This window comes from Melospiza melodia, chromosome 6 (assembly GCF_035770615.1).
Source record: "Melospiza melodia melodia isolate bMelMel2 chromosome 6, bMelMel2.pri, whole genome shotgun sequence".
Taxonomy (NCBI): Eukaryota; Metazoa; Chordata; class Aves; order Passeriformes; family Passerellidae; genus Melospiza; species Melospiza melodia.
Window position 1 is genome coordinate 42,957,083 of NC_086199.1, and position 12,916 is coordinate 42,969,998.

Here is a 12,916-nt window from a genome sequence, read left to right on the forward strand (position 1 = left end):
CACAGGCCTCTAAACAAGAACAACGGCGCTTTTCCCTGGAAAACAAAAGTCGCCTGAAAACTTTTTGATGGCAGATTGCAGGAGCCACTTGGTACTATCAAACCAGCCCAACTTGGCACTGGTGCCACCATGGGTCTGGTCACCATCCTGCCTATCGTAGCTTTTCAGGAGCCAGCCGCTCACTCCCAGCCATAGGCCCCCAGACAAATATCTCGGCCCGTTTCCCTGGCAAACAGAAGTAAGCAGCCCCGCTTCTGGATGGCAGATTGCAGGAGCCACATGGTACTATCAAACCAGGCCAACATGGCACTGGTGCCGCCTCTGGTCTGGGAACCATCCTGTGTATCGTGGATTCTAAGGAGCCAGCTGGCCACTCCCAGCCACAGGCCCCCAAACACAAACAAAGGCGCTTTTCCCTGGAAAACAAAACTCACCTGCCAACTTTTTGATGGCAGATTGCAGGAGCCACTTGGTACTATCAAACCAGCCCAACTTGGCACTGGTGCCACCATGGGTCTGGTCACCATCCTGCCTATCGTAGCTTTTCAGGAGCCAGCCGGTCACTCCCAGCCATAGGCCCCCAGACACAAAGCTCTACCCGTTTCCCTGGCAAACAAAAGTAAGCTACCCCGCTTCTGGATGGCAGATTGCAGGAGTCACTTTGCACCATCAAACCAGCCCGACTTGGCACTGGTGCCACCTCTGGTCTGGGAACCATCCTGCGTATCGTGGATTCTAAGGAGACAGCTGGCCACTCCCAGCCACAGGCCCCCAAACACAAACAACGGCGCTTTTCCCTGGAAAACAAAACTCGCTTGCCAACTTTTTGATGGCAGATTGCAGGAGCCACTTGGTACTATCAAACCACCCCAACTTGGCAACAATTGGTTCCTGCAATCTGACATCCAGAAGCGGGGCAGCTTACTTTTGTTTGCCAGGGAAATGGACCGTTGTTTGTGTTTGGAGGCGTATGGCTGGGAGTGGCCGAGTGGCTCCTTAAAATCCACGATACGCAGCATGGTTCCCAGACCAGAGGTGGCACCAGTGCCAAGTCGGGCTGGTTTGATAGTACAAAGTGGCTCCTGCAATCTGCCATCCAGAAGCGGGGCAGCTTACTTTCGTTTGCCAGGGAAACGGGCCGGGCTTTCTGTCTCGGGGCCTATGGCAGGGAGTGACCGGCTGGCTCCTGAAAAGCTACGATAGGCAGGATGGTGACCAGAACCATGGTGGCACCAGTGCCAAGTTGGGCTGGTTTGATAGTACCAAATGGCTCCTGCAATCTGCCATCAAAAAGTTGGCAGGCGAGTTTTGTTTTCCAGGGAAAAGCGCCATTGTTTGTGTTTGGGGACCTGTGGTTCGGAGTGCCCGGCTGGCTCCTTAGAAACCACGATACGCAGCATGGTTACCAGACAAGAGGTGCCACCAGTGCCAAGTTGTGCTGGTTTGATACTACCAAGTGGTTCCTGCAATCAGCCATCCAGAAGCGGGGCAGCTTACTTTTGTTTGCCACGGAAACGGGCCGTTGTTTGTGTTTGGGGGCCTGTGGCTGGGAGTGGCCGACTGGCTCCTTAGAATCCACGATACGCAGGATGGGTCCCAGACCAGAGGTGGCACCAGTGCCAAGTCGGGCTGGTTTGATAGTACCAAGTGGCTCCTGCAATCTGCCATCCAGAAGCGGGGCAGCTTACTTTTGTTTGCCAGGGAAACGGGCCGAGGTTTGTGACTGGGGACCTATGGCTGGGAGTGACCGGCCGGCTCCTGAAAAGTTACGATAGCCAGGATTGTGACCAGACCCATGGTGGCACCAGTGCCAAGTTGGGCTGGTTTGATAGTACCAAGTGCCTCCTGTAATCTGCCATCAAATAGTTGGTAGGCGAGTTTTGTTTTCCAGGGAAAAGCGCCGTTGTTTGTGTTTGGGGGCCTGTGGTAGGGAGTGGCCGGCTGGCTAATTAGAATCCACGATACGCAGGATGGTTCCCAGACCAGAGGTGGCACCAGTGCCAAGACGGGCTAGTTTGATGGTGCAAAGTGGCTCCTGCAATCTGCCATCCAGAAGCGGGGTAGCTTACACTTGTTTGCCAGGGAAACGGGCCGAGCTTTTTGTCTGGGGGCCTATGGCAGGGAGTGACCGGCTGGCTCCTGAAAAGCTAAGATAGGCAGGATGGTGACCAGAACCATGGTGGCACCAGTGCCAAGTTGGGCTGATTTGATAAAACCAAGTGGCTCCTGCAATCTGCCATAAAAAGTTGGCAGGAGAGTTTTGTTTTCCAGGGAAAAGCGCCGTTGTTTGTGTTTGGGGGCCTGTGGCTGGGAGTGGCCGGCTGGCTCCTTAGAATCCACGATACGCAGCATGGTATCCAGACCCAAGGTGGCACCAGTGCCAAGTTTTGCTGGTTTGATAGTACCAAGTGGTTCCTGCAATCTGCCATCCAGAAGCAGGGCAGCTTACTTTTGTTTGCCAGGGAAACGGGCCGAGGTTTTTGTCTGGGGGCCTATGGCTGGGAGTGACCGGCTGGCTCCTGAAAAGCTACCATAGGCAGGATGGTGACCAGACCCATGGTGGCACCAGTGCCAAGTTGGGCTGATTTGATAGTACCAAGTGGCTCCTGCAATCTGCCGTCAAAATTTGGCAGGCGAGTTTTTATTTTCCAGGGAAAAGCGCCGTTGTTTGTGTTTGGGGGCCTGTGGCTGGGAGTGGCCGGCTGGCTGCTTAGAATCCACGATACGCAGGATGGTTCCCAGACCCAAGGTGGCACCAGTGCCAAGTCGGGCTAGTATGATGGTGCAACGTGGCTCCTGCAATCTGCCATCCAGAAGCGGGGCAGCTTACTTTTGTTTGCCAGGGAAACCGGCCGAGCTTTGTGTCTCGGGGCCTATGGCTGGGAGTGACCGGCTGGCTCCTGAAAAGCTACGATAGGCAGGATGGTGACCAGACCCATGGTGGCACCAGTGCCAAGTTGGGCTGGTTTGATAGTACCAAGTGGCTCCTGCAATCTGCCATCAAAATATCGGCAGGCGAGTTTTGTTTTCCATGGAAAAGCGCCGTTGTTTGTGTTTGGGGGCCTGTGGCTGGGAGTGGCCGGCTGGCTCCTTAGAATCCACGATACGCAGCACGGTTCCCAGACCAGAGGTGGCACGAGTGCCAAGTCGGGCTGGTTTTATAGTACCAAGTGCGTCCTGCAATCTGCCATCCAGAAGCGGGGCTGCTTACTTTTGTTTGCCAGGGAAACGGGCCGAGCATTTTGTCTGGGGGCCTATGGCTGGGAGTGACCGGCTGGCTCCTGAAAATCTATGATAGGCAGGATGGTGAGCAGACCCATGGTGGCACAAGTGCCAAGTTGGGCTGTTTTGATAGCACCAAGTGGCTCCTGCAATCTGCCATCAAAAAGTTGGCAGGCGAGTTTTGTTTTCCAGGGAAAAGCGCCGTTGTTTGTGTTTGGGTGCCTATGGCTGGGAGTGGCCGGCTGGCTCCTTAGAATCCACGATACGCAGGATGGTTCCCAGACCAGAGGTGGCACCAGTGCCAAGTCGGGCTGGTTTGATAGTACCAAGTGCGTCCTACAATCTGCCATCCAGAAGCGGGGCAGCTTACTTTTGTTTGCCAGGGAAACGGGTCGAGCTTTGTGTCTGGGGGCCTATGGCAGGGAGTGACCGGCTAGGTCCTGAAAAGCTACGATAGGCAGGATGGTGACCAGACCCATGGTGGCACAAGTGCCAAGTTGGGCTGGTTTGATAGTACCAAGTGGCTCCTGCAATCTGCCATCAAAAAGTTGGCAGGCGAGTTTTGTTTTCCAGGGAAAAGCGCCGTTGTTTGTGTTTGGGGGCCTTTGGCTGGGAGCGGCCGGCTGGCTCCTTAGAATCCACGATACGCAGCATGGTTCCCAGACCAGAGGTGGCACCAGTGCCAAGTCGGGCTGGTTTTATAGTACCAAGTGGTTCCTGCAATCTGCCATCCAGAAGCGGGGCAGCTTACTTTTGTTTGCCAGGGAAACGGGCCGAGCTTTTTGTCTGGGGGCCTATGGCTGGGAGTGACCGGCTGGCTCCTGAAAAGCTACGATAGGCAGGATGGTGACCAGACCCATGGTGGCACCAGTGCCAAGTTGGGCTGATTTGATAGTAGCAAGTGGCTCCTGCAATCTGCCATCAAAAAGTTGTCAGGCGAGTTTTGTTTTCCAGGGAAAAGCGCCGTTGTTTGTGTTTGGGGGCCTGTGGCTGGGAGTGGCCGGCTGGCTCCTTAGAATCCACGATACGCAGCATGGTTCCCAGACCAGAGGTGGCACCAGTTCCAAGTCGGGCTATTTGATGGTGAAAAGTGGTTCCTGCAATCTGCCATCCAGAAGCGGGGCAGCTTACTTGGGTTTGCCAGGGAAAAGGGCAGAGCTTTGTGTCTGGGCGCCTATGGCTGGGAGTGACCGGCTGGCTCCTGAAAAGCTACGATAGGCAGGATGGTGACCAGACCCATGTTGGCACCAGTGCCAAGTTGGGCTGATTTGATAGTACCAAGTGGCTCCTGCAATCTGCCATCAAAATGTTGGCCGGCGAATTTTGTTTTCCAGGGAAAAGCGCTGTGGTTTGTGTTTGGGGGCCTGTGGCTGGGAGTGGCCGGCTGGCTCCTTATAATCCACGATACGCAGCATGGTTCCCAGACCCAAGGTGGCACCAGTGCCAAGTTGGGCTGGTTTGACAGTACCAAGTGGCTCTGGCAATCTGCCATCAAAAAGTTGGAAGACGAGTTTTGTTTTCCAGGGAAAAGCGCCGTTGTTTTTGTTTGGGGGCCTGTGGCTGGGAGTGGACGGATGGCTAATTAGAATCCACGATACGCAGGATGGTTCCCAGACCAGAGGTGGCACCAGTGCCAAGTCGGGCTGGTTTGATAGTACAAAGTGGTTCCTGCAATCTGCCATCCAGAAGCGTGATAACTTACTTTTGTTTGTCAGGGAAACGGGCCGAGATTTGTGTTTGGGGGCCTAAGGCTGGGAGTGACCGGCTGGCTCCTGAAAAGCTACGATAGGCAAGATGGTGAGCAGACCCATGGTGGCACCAGTGCCAAGTTGGTCTGATTTGATAAAACCAAGTGGCTCCTGCAATCTCCCATCAAAAAGTTGGCAGGAGAGTTTTGTTTTCCAGGGAAAAGCGCCGTTGTTTGTGTTTGGGGGCCTGTGGCTGGGAGTGGCCGGCTGGCTCCTTAGAATCCACGATACGCAGCATGGTATCCAGACCCAAGGTGGCACGAGGGCCAAGTTTTGCTGGTTTGATAGTACCAAGTGGTTCCTGCAATCTGCCATCCAGAAGCAGGGCAGCTTACTTTTGTTTGCCAGGGAAACGGGCCGAGGTTTTTGTCTGGGGGCCTATGGCTGGGAGTGACCGGCTGGCTCCTGAAAAGCTACGATAGGCAGGATGGTGACCAGACCCATGGTGGCACCAGTCCCAAGTTGGGCTGATTTGATAGTACCAAGTGGCTCCTGCAATCTGCCGTCAAAATTTGGCAGGCGAGTTTTGTTTTCCAGGGAAAAGCGCCGTTGTTTGTGTTTGGGGGCCTATGGCTGGGAGTGGCCGGCTGGCTCCTTAGAATCCACGATACGCAGGATGGTTCCCAGACCCAAGGTGGCACCAGTGCCAAGTCGGGCTAGTTTGATGGTGCAAAGTGGCTCCTGCAATCTGCCATCCAGAAGCGGGGCAGCTTACTTTTGTTTGCCAGGGAAACGGGCCGAGTTTTTGTCTGGGGGCCTATGGCTGGGAGTGACCGTCTGGCTCCTGAAAAGCTACGATAGGCAGGATGGTGAGCAGACCCATGGTGGCACCAGTGCCAAGTTGAGCTGGTTTGATAGTACCAAGTGGCTCCTGCAATCTGCCATCAAAAAGTTGGCAGGCGAGTTTTGTTTTCCAGGGAAAAGCGCCGTTGTTTGTGTTTGGGTCCCTATGGCTGGGAGTGGCCGGCTGGCTCCTTAGAATCCACGATACGCACCATGGTTCCCAGACCTGAGGTGGCACCAGTGCCAAGTCGGGCTGGTTTGATAGTACCAAGTGCGTCCTACAATCTGCCATCCAGAAGCGGGGCAGCTTACTTTTGTTTGCCAGGGAAACGGGCCGAGGTTTGTGTCTGGGGGCCTATGGCTGGGAGTGACCGGCTGGCTCCTGAAAAGCTACGATAGGCAGGATGGTGACCAGACCCATGGTGGCACCAGTGCCAAGTTGGAGTGATTTGATAGTAGCAAGTGGCTCCTGCAATCTGCCATCAAAATGTTGGCAGGCGGGTTTAGTTTTCCAGGGAAAAGCGCTGTGGTTTTTGTTTGGCGGCCTGTGGCTGGGAGTGACCGGCTGGCTCCTTAGAATCCACGATACGCAGGATGGTTCCCAGATCCAAGGTGGCACCAGTGCCAAGTTGGGCTGGTTTGATAGTACCAAGTGGTTCCTGCAATCTGCCATCCAGAAGCGGGGCAGCTTACTTTTGTTTGCCAGGGAAACGGGCCGAGCTTTGTGTCTGCGAGCCTATGACTGGGAGTGACCGGCTAGGTCCTGAAAAGCTAAGATAGGCAGGATGGTGACCAGACCCATGGTGGCACCAGTGCCAAGTTGAGCTGGTTTGATAGTACCAAGTGGCTCCTGCAATCTGCCATCAAAATATCGGCAGGCGAGTTTTGTTTTCCAGGGAAAAGCGCCGTTGTTTGTGTTTGGGGGCCTTTGGCTGGGAGTGGCCGGCTGGCTCCTTAGAATCCCCGATACGCAGCATGGTTCCCAGACCAGAGGTGGCACCAGTGCCAAGTCGGGCTGGTTTTATAGTACCAAGTGGTTCCTGCAATCTGCCATCCAGAAGCGGGGCAGCTGACTTTTGTTTGCCAGGGAAACGGGCCGAGGTTTTTGTCTGGGGGCCTATGGCTGGGAGTGACCGGCTGCCTCCTGAAAAGCTACGATAGGCAGGATGGTGACCAGACCCATGTTGGCACCAGTGCCAAGTTGGGCTGATTTGATAGTAGCAAGTGGCGCCTGCAATCTGCCATCAAAAAGTTGGCAGGCGAGTTTTGTTTTCCAGGGAAAAGCGCCGTTGTTTGTGTTTGGGGGCCTGTGGCTGGGAGTGGCCGGCTGGCTCCTTAGAATCCACGATACGCACCATGGTTCCCAGACCAGAGGTGGCACCAGTTCCAAGTCGGGCTACTTTGGTGGTGAAAAGTGGTTCCTGCAATCTGCCATCAAGAAGCGGGGCAGCTTACTTTGGTTTGCCAGGGAAACGGGCAGAGCTTTTTGTCTGCGCGCCTATGGCTGGGAGTGGCCGGCTGGCTCCTTATAATCCACGATACGCAGCATGGTTACCAGACCCAAGGTGGCACCAGTGCCAAGTTGGGCTGGTTTGATAGTACCAAGTGGCTCCTGGAATCTGCCATTCAGAAGCGGGACAGCTTACTTTTGTTTGTCAGGGAAACGGGCCGAGCTTTGTGTCTGGGGGCCTATGGCTGGGAGTGACAGGCTGGCTCCTGAAAAGCTACGATAGGCAGGATGGTGAGCAGACCCATGGTGGCACCAGTGCCAAGTTGGGCTGGTTTGATAGTACCAAGTGGCTCCTGCAATCTGCCATCAAAAAGTTGGCAGGCGAGTTTTGTTTTCCAGGGAAAAGCGCCGTTGTTTTTGTTTGGGGGCCTGTGGCTGGGAGTGGCCGGCTGGCTCCTTAGAATCCACGATACGCAGCATGGTTCCCAGACCCAAGGTGGCACCAGTGCCAAGTTGGGCTGGTTTGATAGTACCGAGTGCGTCCTGCAATCTGCCATCCAGAAGCGGGGCAGCTTACTTTTGTTTGCCAGAGAAACCGGCGAGGTTTTTGTCTCGGGGCCTATGGCTGGGAGTGACCGGCTGGCTCCTGAAAAGCTAAGATAGGCAGGATGGTGACCAGACCCATGGTGGCACCAGTCCCAAGTTGGGCTGGTTTGATAGTACCAAGTGGCTCCTGCAATCTGCCATCAAAATTTGGCAGGCGAGTTTGTTATCCAGGGAAATGCGCCGTTGTTTGTGTTTGGGGGCCTGTGGCTGGGAGTGGCCAGCTGGCTCCTTAGAATCCACGATACGCAGCATTGTTCCCAGACCTGAGGTGGCAACAGTGCCAAGTCGGGCTAGTTTGATGGTGCAAAGTGGCTCCTGCAATCTGCCATCCAGTAGCGGGATAACTTACTTTTGTTTGCCAGGGAAACGGGCCAAGGTTTTTGTCTGGGGGCCTATGGCTGGGAGTGACCGGCTGGCTCCTGAAATGCTACGATAGGCAGGATGGTGACCAGACCCATGGTGGCACCAGTGCCAAGTTGGGCTGGTTTGATAGTACCAAGTGCGTCCTGCAATCTGCCATCCAGAAGCGGGGTAGCTTACTATTATTGCCAGGGAAACGGGCCGAGGTTTGTGTCTGGGGACCTATGGCTGGGAGTGACCGGCTGGCTCCTGAAAAGCTACGATAGGCAGGATGGTGACCAGACCCATGGTGGCACCAGTGTCAAGTTGGGCTGGTTTGATAGTACCAAGTGGCTCCGGCAATCTGCCATCAAAAGTTGGCAGGCGAGTTTTGTTTTCCAGGGAAAAGCTCCGTTGTTTTTGTTTGGGGGCCTCTGGGTGGGAGTGGCCGGATGGCTAATTAGAATCCACGATACGCAGTATGGTTCCCAGACCTGAGGTGGCACCAGTGCCGAGTCGGGCTAGTTTGATGGTGCAAAGTGGCTCCTGCAATCTGCCATCCAGAAGCGGGGCAGCTTGCTTTTGTTTGCCAGGGAAACGGGCCGAGTTTTGTGTCTGGGGGCCTATGGCTGGGAGTGACCGGCTAGGTCCTGAAAAGCTTCGATAGGCAGGATGGTGACCAGACCCATGGTGGCACAAGTGCCAAGTTGGGCTGATTTGATAGTACCAAGTGGCTCCTGCAATCTGCCATCAAAAAGTCGGCAGGCGAGTTTTGTTTTCCAGGGAAAAGCGCCTTTGTTTGTGTCTGGGGGCCTGTGGCTGGAGTGGCCGGCTGGCTCCTTAGAATCCACGATACGCAGGATGGTTCCCAGACCTGAGGTGGCACCAGTGCCAAGTCGGGCTAGTTTGATGGTGCAAAGTGGCTCCTGCAATCTGCCATCCAGAAGCGGGGTAGGTTACTTTTGTTTGCCAGGGAAACTGGCCGAGGTTTTTCTCTGGGGCCCTATGGCAGAGAGGGACCGACTGGCTCCTGAAAACCTATGATAGGCAGGATGGTGACCAGACCCATGGTGGCACCAGTGCCAAGTTGGGCTGATTTGATAGTACCAAGTGGCTCCTGCAATCTGCCATCAAAATGTTGGCAGGCGGGTTTTGTATTCCAGGGAAAAGCGCCATTGTTTGTGTTTGGGGGCCTGTGGCTGGGAGTGGCCGGCTGGCTCCTTAGAATCCACGATACGCAGGATGGTTCCCAGACCCAAGGTGGCACCAGTGCCAAGTTGGGCTGGTTGGATAGTACCAAGTGGCTCCTGCAATCTGCCATCCAGAAGCGGGACAGCTTACTTTTGTTTGCCAGGGAAACGTGTCGAGGTTTGTGTCTGGGGGCCTATGGCTGGGAGTGACAGGCTAGGTCCTGAAAAGCTAAGATAGGCAGGATGGTGACCAGACCCATGGTGGCAGCAGTGCCAAGTTGGGCTGGTGTGATAGTACCAAGTGGCTCCTGCAATCTGCCATCAAAATTTGGCAGGCGAGTTTTGTTTTCCAGGGAAAAGCGCCGTTGTTTGTGTTTGGGGGCCTGTGGCTTGGAGTGGCCGGCTGGCTCCTTAGAATCCACGATACGCAGCATGGTTCCCAGACCAGAGGTGGCACAAGTGCCAAGTCTGGCTAGTTTGATGGTGCAAAGTGGCTCCTGCAATCTGCCATCCAGAAGCGGGGCAGCTTATTTTTGTTTGCCAGGGAAACGGGCCGAGCTTTTTGTCTGGGGGCCTATGGCTAGGAGTGACCGGCTGGCTCCTGAAAAGCTACGATAGGCAGGATGGTGAGCAGACCCATGGTGGCACCAGTGCCAAGTTGGGCTGGTTTGATAGTACCAAGTGGCTCCTGCAATCTGCCATCAAAAAGTTGGCAGGCGAGTTTTGTTTTCCAGGGAAAAGCGCCGTTGTTTGTATTTGGAGGCCTGTGGCTGGGAGTGGCCGGCTTGCTAATTGGAATCCACGATACGCAGCATGGTTCCCAGACCAGAGGTGGCACCAGTGCCAAGTTGGGCTGGTTTGATGGTGCAAAGTGGCTCCTGCAATCTGCCATCCAGAAGCGGGGCAGCTTACTTTTGTTTGCCAGGGAAACTGGCCGAGGTTTTTCTCTGGGGGCCTATGGCTGGGAGTGACCGGCTGGCGCCTGAACAGCTACGATAGGCAGGATGGTGACCAGACCCATGGTGGCACCAGTGCCAAGTTGGGCTGATTTGATAGTAGCAAGTGGCTCCTGCAATCTGCCATCAAAATGTTGGCAGGCGAGTTTTGTTTTCCAGGGAAAAGCGCCGTTGTTTGTGTTTGGGGGCCTGTGGCTGGGAGTGGCCGGCTGGCTCCTTAGAATCCACGATACGCAGCATGGTTCCCAGACTAGAGGTGGCACCAGTGCCAAGTCGGGCTGGTTTGATAGTACCAAGTGGCTCCGGCAATCTGCCATTCAGAAGCAGGGCAGCTTACTTTTGTTTGCCAGGGAAACGGGCCGAGCTTTGTGTCTGGGGGCCTATGGCTGGGAGTGACCTGCTAGGTCCTGAAAAGCTACGATAGGCAGGATGGTGACCAGACCCATGGTGGCACCAGTGCCAAGTTGGGCTGGTTTGATAGTACCAAGTGGCTCCTGCAATCCGCCATCAAAAAGTGGGAGGGCGAGTTTTGTTTTCCAGGGAAAAGCGCCGTTGTTTGTGTTTGGGTGCCTGTGGCAGGGAGTGGCCGGCTGGCTGCTTAGAATCCACGATACGCAGGATGGTTCCCAGACCCAAGGTGGCACCAGTGCCAAGTTGGTCTGGTTTGATAGTACCAAGTGATTCCTGCAATCTGCCATCCAGAAGCGGGGTAGCTTACTTTTGTTTGCCAGGGAAACGGGCCGAGTATTGTGTCTGGGGGCCTATGGCTGCGAGTGACCGGCTGGCTCCTGAAAAGCTACGATAGGCAGGATGGTGACCAGACCCATGTTGGCACCAGTGCCAAGTTGGGCTGATTTGATAGTAGCAAGTGGCTCCTGCAATCTGCCATCAAAAAGTTGGCAGGCGAGTTTTGTTTTCCAGGGAAAAGCGCCGTTGTTTGTGTCTGGGGGCCTGTGGCTGGAGTGGCCGGCTGGCTCCTTACAATGAACGATACGCAGGATGGTTCCCAGACCTGAGGTGGCACCAGTGCCAAGTCGGGCTAGTTTGATGGTGCAAAGTGGCTCCTGCAATCTGCCATCCAGAAGCGGGGCAGCTTACTTTTGTTTGCCAGAGAAACCGGCGAGGTTTTTGTCTCGGGGCCTATGGCTGGGAGTGACCGGCTGGCTCCTGAAAAGCTAAGATAGGCAGGATGGTGACCAGACCCATGGTGGCACCAGTCCCAAGTTGGGCTGGTTTGATAGTACCAAGTGGCTCCTGCAGTCTGCCATCAAAATTTGGCAGGCGACTTTGTTATCCAGGGAAATGCGCCGTTGTTTGTGTTTGGGGGCCTGTGGCTGGGAGTGGCAGGCTGGCTCCTTAGAATCCACGATACGCAGCATTGTTCCCAGACCTGAGGTGGCACCAGTGCCAAGTCGGGCTGGTTTGATGGTGAAAAGTGGCTCCTGCAATCTGCCATCCAGTAGCGGGATAACTTACTTTTGTTTGCCAGGGAAACGGGCCGAGGTTTGTGTCTGGGGGCCTATGGCTGGGAGTGACCGGCTGGCTCCTGAAATGCTACGATAGGCAGGATGGTGACCAGACCCATGGTGGCACCAGTGTAAAGTTGGGCTGGTTTGATAGTACCAAGTGGCTCCGGCAATCTGCCATCAAAATTTGGCAGGCGAGTTTTGTTTTCCAGGGAAAAGCGCCGTTGTTTGTGTTTGGGGGCCTGTGGCTGGGAGTGGACGGATGGCTAATTAGAATCCACGATACGCAGGATGGTTCCCAGACCCAAGGTGGCACCAGTGCCAAGTTGGGCTGGTTTGATAGTACCAAGTGCGTCCTGCAATCTGCCATCCAGAAGCGGGGTAGCTTACTTTTATTGCCAGGGAAACGGGCCGAGATTTTTGTCTGGGGACCTATGGCTGGGAGTGACCGGCTGGCTCCTGAAAAGCTACGATAGGCAGGATGGTGACCAGACCCATGGTGGCACCAGTGTCAAGTTGGGCTGGTTTGATAGTACCAAGTGGCTCCGGCAATCTGCCATCAAAAGTTGGCAGGCGAGTTTTGTTTTCCAGGGAAAAGCGCCGTTGTTTTTGTTTGGGGGCCTCTGGGTGGGAGTGGCCGGATGGCTAATTAGAATCCACGATACGCAGCATGGTTCCCAGACCTGAGGTGGCACCAGTGCCGAGTCGGGCTAGTTTGATGGTGCAAAGTGGCTCCTGCAATCTGCCATCCAGAAGCGGGGTAGGTTACTTTTGTTTGCCAGGGAAACTGGCCGAGGTTTTTCTCTGGGGCCCTATGGCAGAGAGGGACCGGCTGGCTCCTGAAAAGCTATGATAGGCAGGATGGTGACCAGACCCATGGTGGCACCAGTGCCAAGTTGGGCTGATTTGATAGTACCAAGTGGCTCCTGCAATCTGCCATCAAAATGTTGGCAGGCAGGTTTTGTATTCCAGGGAAAAGCGCCATTGTTTGTGTTTGGGGGCCTGTGGCTGGGAGTGGCCGGCTGGCTCCTTAGAATCCACGATACGCAGGATGGTTCCCAGACCCAAGGTGGCACCAGTGACAAGTTGGGCTGGTTGGATAGTACAAAGTGGCTCCTGCAATCTGCCATCCAGAAGCGGGACAGCTTTCTTTTGT